Below are 12620 nucleotides of genomic sequence, written 5' to 3'. Positions count from 1 at the left end.
CTTCTCACCATGCAACATCGCTGCTGCGTCATCTAGTTTTGCGCTGCCTGCAGTACGATATTTCGTTCAGGGATAGACACGTTCCGGGGGTGCAAATTAGCTTGGCCGATGCTTTGTCTCGGGGCCAGTGGAGCAAGTTTCGCAGTCTGGCTCCCCAGGCGGACAGAGTTGGTATTCTTTGTCCCTTTTGTGTTTGGCAGATCATCAGGCCGGCATAAGGGGGCTCGTGGAGCAAGCGGTAGCCCCGTCCACCCTGAGGACATATCAGGCAGCATAGAGACGGTGGTCACTGTTCAGCAGGCAAAAGATCAATCTGAGGCAGGTCAGCGTGACGCTATGTTAGCCTTTATGTGGGAGAGATTCTCCAATGGGGAATCTAGAGCCTCTATGGCATCTACTCTGGCGGGGATATCTTTCATGGCCAGGCTGCAAGGTTACACGGATGTCACCAAGGGGTTCATGATCAGCAAAGCCCTAAAGGGGTGGGCTAGGGCTCGACCCTCGCATGTAGATGCACGCTTACCAATCACCACCAACATTCTGGACCAGCTGATAGAGACTCTGGTTTTAGTCACAGTCGATGAATACGAGAAGCTCTTGTTTAGCACTGCTTTCTCCATGGCATTTTTTGGAGCTTTTCGGGTTTCCGAAATGGTAGCTAGGTCCAGGGAGCATCAGGAGTCTGGTTTGAGGGCTGAGCATGTCAGTTTATACGAGGGGGTTGTTGCCTGTAAAATAATTAGTTCTAAGACTGATCAGAGTGGCAAGGGATCATGGGTGCAGTTAACTAAGCAGCCTAATAGTAATATCTGCCCGGTAAACTTAGTGTCAAGATTTATGAGTAGGAGACCTCAGGCCTGTTTGTTTTTATGTCACCATAACGGCATGCCGCTGACGAAATATCAATTTTCGGCCATTATGAAAAGGACCCTGCAGTCACTAAATCTTGACAGTACTATGTATGGGACTCATTCGTTCAGGATTGGGGCGGCTACATCTGCTGCCTTGGCTGGATCCTCTACTGAGATCATAAAAGCCCTGGGCCGCTGGAAATCCACGGCTTATTAAATCTTATGTCAGGATTGACAATGTTGATGTTTGATTTTGTTACGCTAATCAGAATTTTGCCTTAGTTTTATTTTTCTTATTTTCATTCTCTTCTTGTTACCCAAACCACCCCCACTGCCCTCCCCCACCCCATCTTCTCCCTCCATTTGGTGGGCTATCCTGGGCTTTTCCGCTCGTCGCTTTGAAGCAGGGGCGCGAAGGGATTTTTCACCCGGGTTTCCCTGGGCGTAAGTCCTGATTAGTGGTGTGCTGCCGGGGTTTTTCCGGGTGTTGTTTACCTTCGCCTGGGTGGCCTGCTCCCCCAATGTGTCTCCTGTCCTTATCCCTTCCTGTGGAACGGTTTCCAACACGCTGTCCTTCTCGGTGCTTTATTCTAATCCTGACCTGTCTTCAAACTTGAGATGGTATGGTTTGTTAACACTGGTTTTCTGCTTTCAGGTGATGGTGTTTCAACCATGATGGTGTGGGTCATCGGTCACTCAGTCACTTTCTGGGCCGCTGGCCATCCCAGGTCTAATGTTATCCCGAATCACAGCGGCACTGTAGTGAGATAGTTGGGCAGACGTGGCAAAGTGGGTCCTGGATCACAATGGCTCTGAGACAAAATGGTGTGGTAGTTGGGTCTTAGGTTGGCCTGATCTTAGGAGTGTTGGCGGTTCTGGGTTAATTGGCGTCTGTGGGTCGCAGCGGGGTAGGAAGGCACTGCGTTTAGCGGCTGATTTGTGGGCGCACAGGTAGTTGTCGTAGGTCACTGCCCCCCTTTGAGGCACCAGTAATTCCCTTTTTGGCCCTTCGGTGAGGAGGGTCCCTGTCCGGCTCGGTGAGGGAGGGCAGCGTGAGTTTTAAAGGGGCAGTCACTCTGACGCCAGCTCAGCGCAAGTTATGATGGGATTTGTTCCCCGTGGTTGTGGACGTACGGCGGTTTGCGCCAGTCCAATTGTGATATTGTGTTATCAGCTTGAGAGTTGTTTCGCAGTGCCCTTTCTCCGCCACCATAGGTTTTAGTTAAAGTTAAAATCATAATAAAAGTTCTGTCAATTTTTAATAACTTATACATGTCTCCGTGTGTTTATTTGCATGCAAAAATGTTTAGAATTCTAAGGTTGATGTAAGGTTTACGGGAACATACACAGTGAGCCCTTTATGACAAGTGAGGCTGCATAGGACGAATGCACTTAAAGGGTGACAGGGTTTGTAGTAAGCTGAAATCTTTACTGAAGGGGTTAACATAGGTTTTGGTCCGACCAATGTGTGCTCCAGGGGGAGGGACCTTGATTGGTAAAGAAGGCTGTACTTCCTGTTCTGCCTCATTCCACAGCACGAGATCCCACCCACCCACTCCTAGTTGCGAGTATTTCTGGGTTTATGTTGCGGTAGGAAGGCACTGCGATCAGCGGCTGATTTGTGGGCGCACAGGTAGTTGTCGTAGGTCACTGCCCCCCTTTGAGGCACCAGTAACTCCCTTTTTGGCCCTTCGGTGAGGAGGGTCCCTGTCCGGCTCGGTGAGGGAGGGCAGCATGAGTTTTAAAGGGGCAGTCACTCTGACGCCAACTCAGCGCAAGTTATGATGGGATTTTTACCCCGTGGTTGTGGATGTATGGCGGTTTGCGCCAGTCCAATTGTGATATTGTGTTATCAGCTTGAGAGTTGTTTCGCAGTGCCCTTTCTCCGCCACCATAGTTGTTTTAGTTAAAGTTAAAATCATAATAAAAGTTCTGGCAATTTTTAATAACTTATACATGTCTCCGTGTGTTTATTTGCATGCAAAAATGTTTAGAATTCTAAGGTTGATGTAAGGTTTACGGGAACATACACAGTGAGCCCTTTAATAAATTCCTAAAGGAATCCTGCACAGTTCTGTGATGTAGCAGATGCTGACATGGGTCTTGAATTTATACCAGCTCCATTGTCTGTTTCTGGCTGAAAAGTTAGTATTTGTTTACCATGAAATGCTAGTTGGATCCCACCTGCCACCTTCTAACAGAATTACTGGCTCGGTAGAATCATAATTCCTGGTGCATTGTTCTTGTTTCATGGGTGCACAGTCCTGCTACCACCATCCATTGTGTGTCAATTGCTGCAAAGCTTCTTTGTTGTGATATGTCTGCTATTAAATTCTAATTACCTTTCTGTGATTTTCACTTTACACATTATACATCTGTCCATGACATTGTATGATTTATTTTTTTCAATGTTATAATACTGTCATAATACTGTCATGTGCTACTGCAATATACAGAAATCACCTTTGAACAATATTTCTATAGCTATTAAAGAGACATCCCATCCTCTTATATAAAAGACAAATGTTTTATTTTGCCTGCCACAAAAGAACCAAGTACTATAGTAATGTTACATAACCACCGATTAAACATAATCCCATAGAGACAGCAACTTTACAAAGGCTACAGCCTCAAAAAAATCCTTCTGTTAAAAACAAGCATCAGCAATAACAGGCACATACATTACTTTCTTTCTAAATGTGTATAGCTCCACTTTCTGGTCGGTTGGTAGAGCTGCATTAATGAAAAGCATTCACACAAAAAATAAAAAAAGCAAAGAGAAATCAAAGAATAATGCTATTCACCCTCAAGTGTGGCAATTAGAAACCAGGTTCTTGTGCTTTTCTTGATGAATGCATGTGAGCATGTTTGAAAGGACAACTTTATATATGAATTCACTAGATTATATAATTGTTAATGTAACTCACTAACATGGTGAAGGACAAATGTCCCACATTTCCATCCAAAAACATACTGATAGGTTAATTGTCTACTTACAAAAATATACCTTAGTTGTATGTGTGATAGGGAATTTACACTTTAAGCTCTAATGGGAAAGGGTCTGAGTTGAATGATTAAATATTCTCTGGTCAGCGCTGCATATTATGATAACACTATAAAATATAAGATGATAAAAATAATAATAATAATACCAGACATTATTGTATACTTGTTTACAATGCCCGGGAGGCTACCGAATTTTGGAGAGTCCTCCTGAACTCGCAGAAGAGCAAGAACGCTCTAGAATCCCGGACAGAAGCAGGGATTCATTGCACGTTTTGCATCATTAAGCTCCGCCCCACATCGGGCAGTTTCATGAATTGCGACAGGGGGCAGGACTATGGTGGCGCATTTCACGTTCTCTCACACAATTGCCGCCTGACAGAAGGGAGGATAGAAAACTTGGCAAGTATGCGTTATTGACTTCTTCACTAAAAAAATTGGTGTTTTCTATCAGTTTGTCATAAATGGCTTAACTATTCTACTTATCCCCCCTTTCTTTCTCTCCATTGTTCTTTCTCCAGTTAATTTAAAATATTAATAAAATGCAATTTAAAAAATAATAATGTCAACAGAATGATCTTAATATACAATATTTTAAGATTCTATCCCCCTGAGGAAGTACTAGTACTCTCTTTTGAATGCTGACATGATTTCCAGAAGCCATCTTTGGGTCACAAAAGGAGTTCCAGAGACCTAGAACCTTTTGACTTAAGAAGGAACATCACCTTTGGACTTTTATGTTATCCAGAGATCCTGTTTTTTATTAGATTGCTATATGTGTAACTACTACTTTCTTATTAGAACATATTACTCTATATACCGAGTCTGCCACAAAGCACTCATGCACGTAATATACAATGGATAAGTAAATTTATTAAAACATTCTAAAAACCACAAAATAATGGTAAATACAGTGTGACCACATGTTAGATGGTATCAGTGCCAAATAGAACATATAGCGAAGTAGGTGCACCTACATGACGTTCAAAAAAGATAAAAATTGTAGGTATATACCAGTCCAGCAACTTAGCGCAACCACTTCTCATATCCTTATTATGCGCTGTATGGTATAAGCATTCATGGAGACAAAGTTCCCAGTAATAGTGAAACTACAGTATGGAGCTGTAGAACAGTGTATAGGGGGAGGAACACTATGTGAGCAGTGACAGGACTCCAAATGGTATGTCAAAGGTGTATCAAAGTCTCTTACCAGATCCCTGGCATCATATCGCAAGACCTGTACCTTGATGGTATGTTCCGAATCCTGAGTTGAATAAACCTCCTGTGGCAGACCATCGCATATTTTGATTGTTTACATTTACATTTTTTGGGGTGCAGATCCCCAGCGCTGGTACCCTGTCTGAGCAGCCATCTTTAGTGCCGGAATTATTTTTTATACTTATTACTCTAAATGGTTGGTTTCTGTCTATGACTTTCTAAACTATAAGGAACTGACATTCACCAAAATGGAAGAATATTGAGCATCTCAAGTCTACAGGTAAACCTGATATTAATTTAGATCTTGTGCGCAGCCGCCCTGTATAATACTTTATTGGTATACTATTTTTTAAACAATTAGGTGCCTAATCGTTTAACATTTCAGAGTATAGTTTTGTCAATTGGTGTCCCTGAGTATACTCCTGTCCTAGGGGATATTCAGATACCGTCAGCGCATAACACAGCAAGATTAATATATGTACTGCAGAAGTGTGCCAAGCACATGGGGCAATCCTACTTTTGTGCCAAGGCATCTATTTTTATAGGTAATTGCATGATTTTGTAAGGCAGGTGCAATATCTGTAAGTGTACAAACGTTTCCAATGAGAGGAGTTGGAGTGGATCAGAGGTATTCCTTACTTATTGCAGATTAGACGCAAAAGTTTTTAATTTATGCTAAACCAAGCAGGATTTTAAGAGGTAAAAGTTGAAATGAACAAAAAGGTGGTCCTAAAGAGTAAGTAGGTTTGACTTTAAAGTAATGCTATTACCATGCAAACCACAAATATTGGTCCATATTGATTTAGGGGTTGTAAACCCTGCGTGACCTCCAGACAATCACATCTGGGCTTAGCTATCACTGATGGATGACCTAGAACAGGTTTGGCTAACCTGTGGCACTCCAGGTGTTGTGAAACTACAAGTCCCAGCATACCCTTTCAGCAATAAGCTGCTATATATTGGCAAAGCATGCTGGGGCTTGTAGTTTCACAACACCTAGCGTGCCACAGGTTAGACAAGCCTGACCTAGAACCTTTTATTTTGTAGGTGAAACAATTGCATTAGAAAGCCCATCAAATTCAGTCACAAACCATATATCTTGCAGAATCTTGTTGAATAAAGTGTTTGGTTTTTTTTATCAGACACTAACAGGAGGTCCCTGTAGTTGAACAAATATACATGTATAATTCAAGAAAATATAGACAGCCTATAGCTCAGAAAGAAGTACTTGGCTGTCTACTTTTCATGGAAATATTCATAATTTGAAAAAGTAAACACAGTATTTTTCGTAATGTCTCAAAGACAGTTTTGCTCCTATCACCAGAGATGTGGTTAAGTAGAAAAACAGCTCAATGTCATGGATAAAATTCTGTTTAAGCAAGATGTGTATGTTGCATCTGTTCACTAGATAAATATAGATTCCGGCTTTTATATACTAATACTCCCACAACAGGAAGGAAAAGGAGCATCACCAGTTTTTGAGAGGCAAAACAAGTATTTGTAACCAATAGTATGTCTCACCTCATGTGAATCTCACTTGTACGTCAAAGTTTCAATATTTTGTTCTTAGTACTGACCACAGCTTCCCCTTTCAGCCCTGAGAACAGTGAACTTCCTCCTACAGCAACAGGAGAATTAGCATTGGCTATGATGTATTTGCAATAAATACAGAGGTAAATATTTTGCAACCCTTAATATGATCCATGGATATACAATAACAACATAGAAACATGACAAATGAAAAAGTTTTTCATTTCTCAATACACACACATTTTAAAAGCTGCAAAACCATTTACAAGAAAATATGTTAACCTCACATTGCCAGTTTTCCTTCCTTGATTACGTACTAAAACAGCTAAAAAAATGCCTACATAACTAAATTATAACTTGTGGGCAATAATGATACAACAGATATGTAAAAGCAGTGCTTTTTTTTGTAAGAAAAAAGGTGCCAGATCTCACATCACGTAGTCAATCACTGCACAAACACTCACACACGTCAGTTGTGTAACGGAACATAATGGTCACCGCCTACAGTAAGCACTCATGCGTGCGACCAAACGACCAATCACAAGCTGAGCAGCGCCACAAGCCGAGCAGTGCCATCACAACCAGCGCGGACAATGTACGCATGCATCGGACTCGACACACAAGCAGCCTGCATGCACCGCTTTAATGATTTTGCCGCTGACCTGCTACGCTCGTCAGGACGATTCAAGTCCACGTGGACCAAACATCAAATGTTCAAAAGTTACTTTTAAAACTTGGAAAATCTGTCGAAAAAAGGTGCCGGAATTCAGTTCCGGTGAGTTCTATAACAAAAAAAGCACTGTGTAAAAGTGGCATTATACTAATGAGATCAAGCAACACAACTTCTTAAAGCGCATTTACTGTATATCAGCAGCACCAGCAGCTATTTATATGGCGCCACTAATTCCACATATATTATACCTTCATAAAATTTCAGTGTAATGTAATTATGTTCTCAATACACATGTAGCTCTACTATAGCTTTATATAGCAATCTAGTTACAATATGCTTCTGGCATTCACTTGCTTGCTAACATAATCATTCTTTGCTAATAAATGTAAAAGTGGGAATATGAGGTATACCTCATGATGACATTATCCTGATAATGGTACTGGGGCCCTTAAAGCTAGATTGCTTGCTGGCACAATATTAAATTTTAGTCTTTTGCAGGGCCTGATTATCCAATAGACTGACTAGGTTGCAGCCTAAGCCGTAAGGCTTTTGCGGGGCGGGAGGTTTTGAAGGCCCAAAATTGTTACAGGGAAAGGTAAAAAATCGGAAATTAATTTTAAAATGTAAGACACTAGCTGTTCTCCAACATAAAAAAGAAAACATGAAAGAAAAATGTAGTAAGTTTTTAATCTTACTGTATTTCCGTTATATTCTCAGGTGGGTGCTTGAGGAAAAGCGAGAATGTGAGACAGGGACGGTGACAGGCACAGATCCGACAGCCCCCTCCAGCTAATCGCTTTCACCCAGAGTAACGCTCGTTCATTCTTTCATTCCACTATACAACTCTGATTTTAAATATAACAAAATGAGTGACAGTTTTACATTTAAAGACAAATTTGTTTTTACCTTTAGCCTGTTGTGGAAGGCGAGTGGTTGCTGCGAGCATATTAACCTAAGGCGGCCTGACTCAGGCCCTTTTCTTGTGTTGCATTTCAAATTATAAGCAAGAAACTGTTGAAGAGCATAGCATAAATATATATACACGTGTCATGCCTCCTCAGATATCAATAATATACTTTATAGGTTACAGCAAGAAAATGATAAAATTGTCATTTTTTTGCAGTTACTTCTCATTTCTGTCCATGAGTATATAAAAAGACCTAGGAAAATGAAGGTCCCACAGTGTCCCCCGCATATTTATGAAGGGTGCATCGCAGCAGATATCATGGATATCTGCTGCTTTGCACTCCTCTTCGTTTTTGGGAGCAGTCACCATTCATCAGTATGGTGACTGCTCCTGGCTGCAATCTAACAAGTTCCGAAAAAATTTTTTTTCGGAAACTTGTCTTGATAATGTACGTCAGCTGAAGCAGGCGTTCAATATCATAATTGAAAAAATCCAATGCTGTCAGCTCTGCTCCGAAGAGCAGAGCTGGACAGAGCATGTGTGGAGGGATCACATAATCCCTCCCTGTCACTCACCGCTCGCTCCGAACTGCACATGCACAATTGAAGAATGAAGAGGAACGAAGAACACCTGGAGGAGATCCTGAGACAGCGCGTCCCGAAGAGGGGGGTAAGGGGGTAAGAGTGGGGTACTATTTCTCATTTTTGCCGATGAATGATAAATGTGCCCCCTGAAGTCCTAAGATCAATAGGTCTTTACCACACTCTCTTCCCCCATGGTTGTCTCACATTGAAATTCAATTTGTAAAGCAATAAGACTAAAACTTTGGGGTATATTTACTAAACTGCAGGTTATAAAAAGTGGAGATGTTGCCTATAGCAACCAATCAGATTCTAGCTGTCATTTTGTAGAATGTACTAAATAAATACTAACTATATAACTAAACAATAACTAGAATAATAATAACTAGAATCTAATTGGTTGCTATAGGCAACATCTCCACTTTTCAAAATCGCAGTTTAGTAAATGTACCCCTTTGTCTTGATGAACCCTAATTGGCATATTCAATTAGGTTTTGTGATCGCGATTATGCGCAGTTGCACAATCTCTTCAATTCTGTTGTTAGTAGCTAAGTATATATTTGGGTAGATGGCACAGTTCAAACATACACAACCTCTTTAGTGCTTTAAAAGTAATGTCTGTAGCATTACTGTGGCCTGGCCCTGCCCGCTGTGATGGGAAATGAGGCACAGGCTGCACGCATCAAGAAAAATAGGAGGCAGAGCTAGCACCGTGGCTCCAAAGTGCCAGCGTTGGCTATGGGAGTCCCACGTGGGAGTTTATTTCAGACTGATGTTTTTTAGGAAGGCTTCAACATTGTACAGCCAGCGCCTGCTTGCATTTCCACCTTAACAGCAGGAATCACAATGTCGCCCTTGAATGTGACATAATTCTCTGTTGCCTGGATGTTGATTGGTTGGAATTGCTGCAGGGGAGTTTTTCAAACAGTCGGGCTTAGCAGTGTGTCGGGGAATGACAAGTCACGCTGAAGATGTTGGGGTAAACACTGTCTGTGTTTTCGTCATCACTGATATGACATCAGTCATATCGGGGGTCAGGGGGGCATCGGTCCCCCGGGCCGCTCAGTTTATGCATTGTTAGGGCCTAAGCACCCCCGCCCACCGGGCTGCATCTTGCCAGCCCGTGCCTGTATGACATTGAGGTACTAGGTAGCACAGCAGCTACACATAATTTTGGAAACTACATTTTACCCAATATTTGCACACAAAAAGAGAGGGAAAAAAAGCCAGTTTTAATTTAAAATATGATTATTATTATTATCCTTTATTTGTTAGGCGCCACAAGAGTTCCGCAGCGCCGTACAATGCACAAACAATAGACAGTACAAGGTAAAATATTACTGAGCAGTAAACAAAAATACCAAAACTTCGGAAGCTCCAAGCAGGCTAATGCAGAAAAGACGGAGCAGAAGAGTAGGTAAGGGCACAGGAGGGAAGAGGGCCCTGCTTGAATGAGCTTACATCCTAAGGGAGGGTGAACAAGACTCAGGTACAAAGGGGGCCAGATGATGTAAAGGAGAGAAGAGGGGACGGGAGGAGGGAGGGGAGAGCGGGTTAGGAGGAAGGATGGTAGGCTTTGAGGAACAGGTGGGTTTTTAGTGCCCATTTGAAGGAGCTTAGAGTGGGGGAGAGACGGACGGAGCGAGTGAGGTCATTCCAGTGAAGGGGGGCTGCCCGGGAGAAGTCTTGGATTCTGGAATGGGAAGAGGTGATTAGAGTGGAGGAGAGACGACGGTCATTGGCCGAGCGCAGGGAGCGGGCAGGAGTGTGAATGGAGAGGAGGTTGGAGATGTAGGGGGCAGTAGACTGGGAGAGTGCCTTGTATGTGGTGGTCAGGAGTTTGAAGATGATTCTATAGGGGATGGGGAGTCAGTGTAGGGCAAGGCAGAGAGGGGAAGCAGAGGAGGAGCGGCGAGAGAGGAAGATGAGTCTGGCAGCCGCGTTCAGAATAGAGCGGAGGGGGGCGAGGTGGGAGAGGGGGAGGCCGGTGAGAAGGAGGTTGCAGTAGTCGAGGCATGAGATATTGAGAGCGTGAATGATGGTTTTGGTTGCATCTTGAGAGAGGAAAGGTCGGATGCGGGCAATGTTGCGAAGTTGAAAGCGACAGGCTTGGGCAAGGGATTGAATGTGGGGGGTAAAGGAGAGAGAGGAGTCGAAGGTAATGCCCAGGCAGCGAAGTTGGGTGACAGAGGAAATGAAGGTGTTGTTGACAGTGATAGAGAGGTCATGGTGGAAGGGGAGCCTGGGGAGAGGAAAGACAATTATTTCAGTTTTAGAGATGTTAATTTTGAGAAAGCGCGAGGACATCCAGGAGGAGATGGCCGAGAGGCAGTCGGATACACGAGAGAGAAGGGAGGGGGAGAGATCGGGTGAGGAGATGTAGAGTTGGATGTCGTCAGCGTAAAGGTGATACTGAAGACCGAAGGAGGAGATGAGAGCATCAAGGGAGGAGGTATAGAGTGAAAATAGAAGAGGGCAGAGAACAGAGCCCTGAGGGACTCCAACAGGGAGAGGGGAGGGGGTGGAGAAAGAGCCAGACGTGGATACAGAGAAGGAGCGGTTCGCAAGGTATGAGGTGAACCAGGCGAGGACAGACCCAGATGGGCCGAGAGAGAGAAGAGTTTGTAGCAGGAGGGGGTGGTCAACGGTATCGAAGGCCGCAGAGAGGTCGAGGAGGATGAGTAGGGAGAAGTGACCCTTGGATTTGGCTAATAAGAGGTCGTTGGTAACTTTCGCCAGGGCAGTTTCAGTGGAGTGGAGGGGGCGGAAGCCTGATTGGAGAGGGTCGAGGAGGGAGTAGTCCGAGAGGTGCTTGGAGAGGCGGCTGTAGACAATCCTCTCAAGTAATTTGGAGGCATAGGGGAGAAGTGAGATAGGGCGATAGTTAGCAGGGGAGGAGGGGTCAAGATTAGGTTTTTTGAGAATGGGAGAGATAAGAGCATGTTTGAATGAGGAGGGGACTACTCCAGAGGAGAGTGAAAGGTTAAAGAGGTGAGCGAGGTAAGAGCAAGCAGTGGAAGAGAGAGAGCGAAGGAGACGAGAGGGGATAGGATCGAGAGGACAGGTGGAGGGTGGAGAGGATAGAGTAAGTGAGCGAACTTCTTCACCCGAGGTGGGGCAGAAGGAGCACCAGGGTTGGATGTTGGGGGGAGGAGGCGGGAAAAGGGGGGGAAGAGCGGGATGGGAGGAGGAGATGTTGAGTCTGATGGCCTCGATTTTGTAAGTGAAAAAGGTGGCGAGGTCAGAGGCAGAGAGGGAAGGCGGGATGGGAGGGGGGGTGGAGAGAGGAGGGAGTTGAAGGTGGCAAAGAGATGGCAAGGATTGGAGGAGTGAGAAGAAATGAGGGACTTAAAGAAGGATTGTTTAGCAAGGGAGAGGGCGGAGCAGAATGAGGTGAGGATAAATTTAAAATGGAGGAAGTCGGCCAGGGAGCGAGATTTTCTCCAGAGGCGTTCAGCAGTGCGAGAGCACTTTTGGAGGAAGCGGGTAAGGTTGGAGTGCCAGGGTTGGGGAATGAGGCGGCGCTGGCAGATTGAGGAGGCCGGGGCAATAGCATCAAGGGCAGTAGTGAGGGAAAGGTTGTAGAGAGAGGATGCCTGGTCAGGGCAGGTCAGGGAGGGAAGAGGTGAGAGGAGAGTTTTGAGAGAGGAGGAGAAAGTGGTAGGGTCAATAGCATCAAGGTTGCGCCTAGTGAAGGTAGATTTATGTGAGGTGGGAGCTTAGCAGGAGGAGAGAGTGAAGGAGAGGAGATGGTGGTCAGAGAGTGGGAAGGGAGAGTTAGAGAAGTCGGAAAGGTCACAGAGATGAGAGAAGACGAGGTCCAAGGCGTGACCATGAGAGTGGGTGGGGGAGGAGGT

General features: G+C 44.2%; 2 long non-coding RNA genes across 2 annotated transcripts in view; one reads left to right on the top strand and one right to left on the bottom strand.

The window, feature by feature from the left end:
* Positions 1–8558, bottom strand: part of LOC142100769 (uncharacterized) — a 40663-nt gene extending 32105 nt beyond the window's left edge. Inside the window, exons 1-2 of the long non-coding RNA XR_012678900.1 lie at positions 8182–8558; positions 6594–6690 (exon numbers count right to left, since the gene is read on the bottom strand). This is a non-coding gene — a long non-coding RNA (uncharacterized LOC142100769). The remainder of the gene's footprint in view (positions 1–6593; positions 6691–8181) is intronic.
* The window catches only part of LOC142100770 (uncharacterized), a 135106-nt gene that overhangs the window by 80322 nt on the left and 42164 nt on the right, over positions 1–12620 (top strand). The window lies entirely within an intron of this gene.

The sequence above is a fragment of the Mixophyes fleayi genome, chromosome 9 (assembly GCF_038048845.1).
Source record: "Mixophyes fleayi isolate aMixFle1 chromosome 9, aMixFle1.hap1, whole genome shotgun sequence".
NCBI lineage: Eukaryota > Metazoa > Chordata > Amphibia > Anura > Limnodynastidae > Mixophyes > Mixophyes fleayi.
This window is presented reverse-complemented; position numbering and strand designations above follow the sequence as displayed.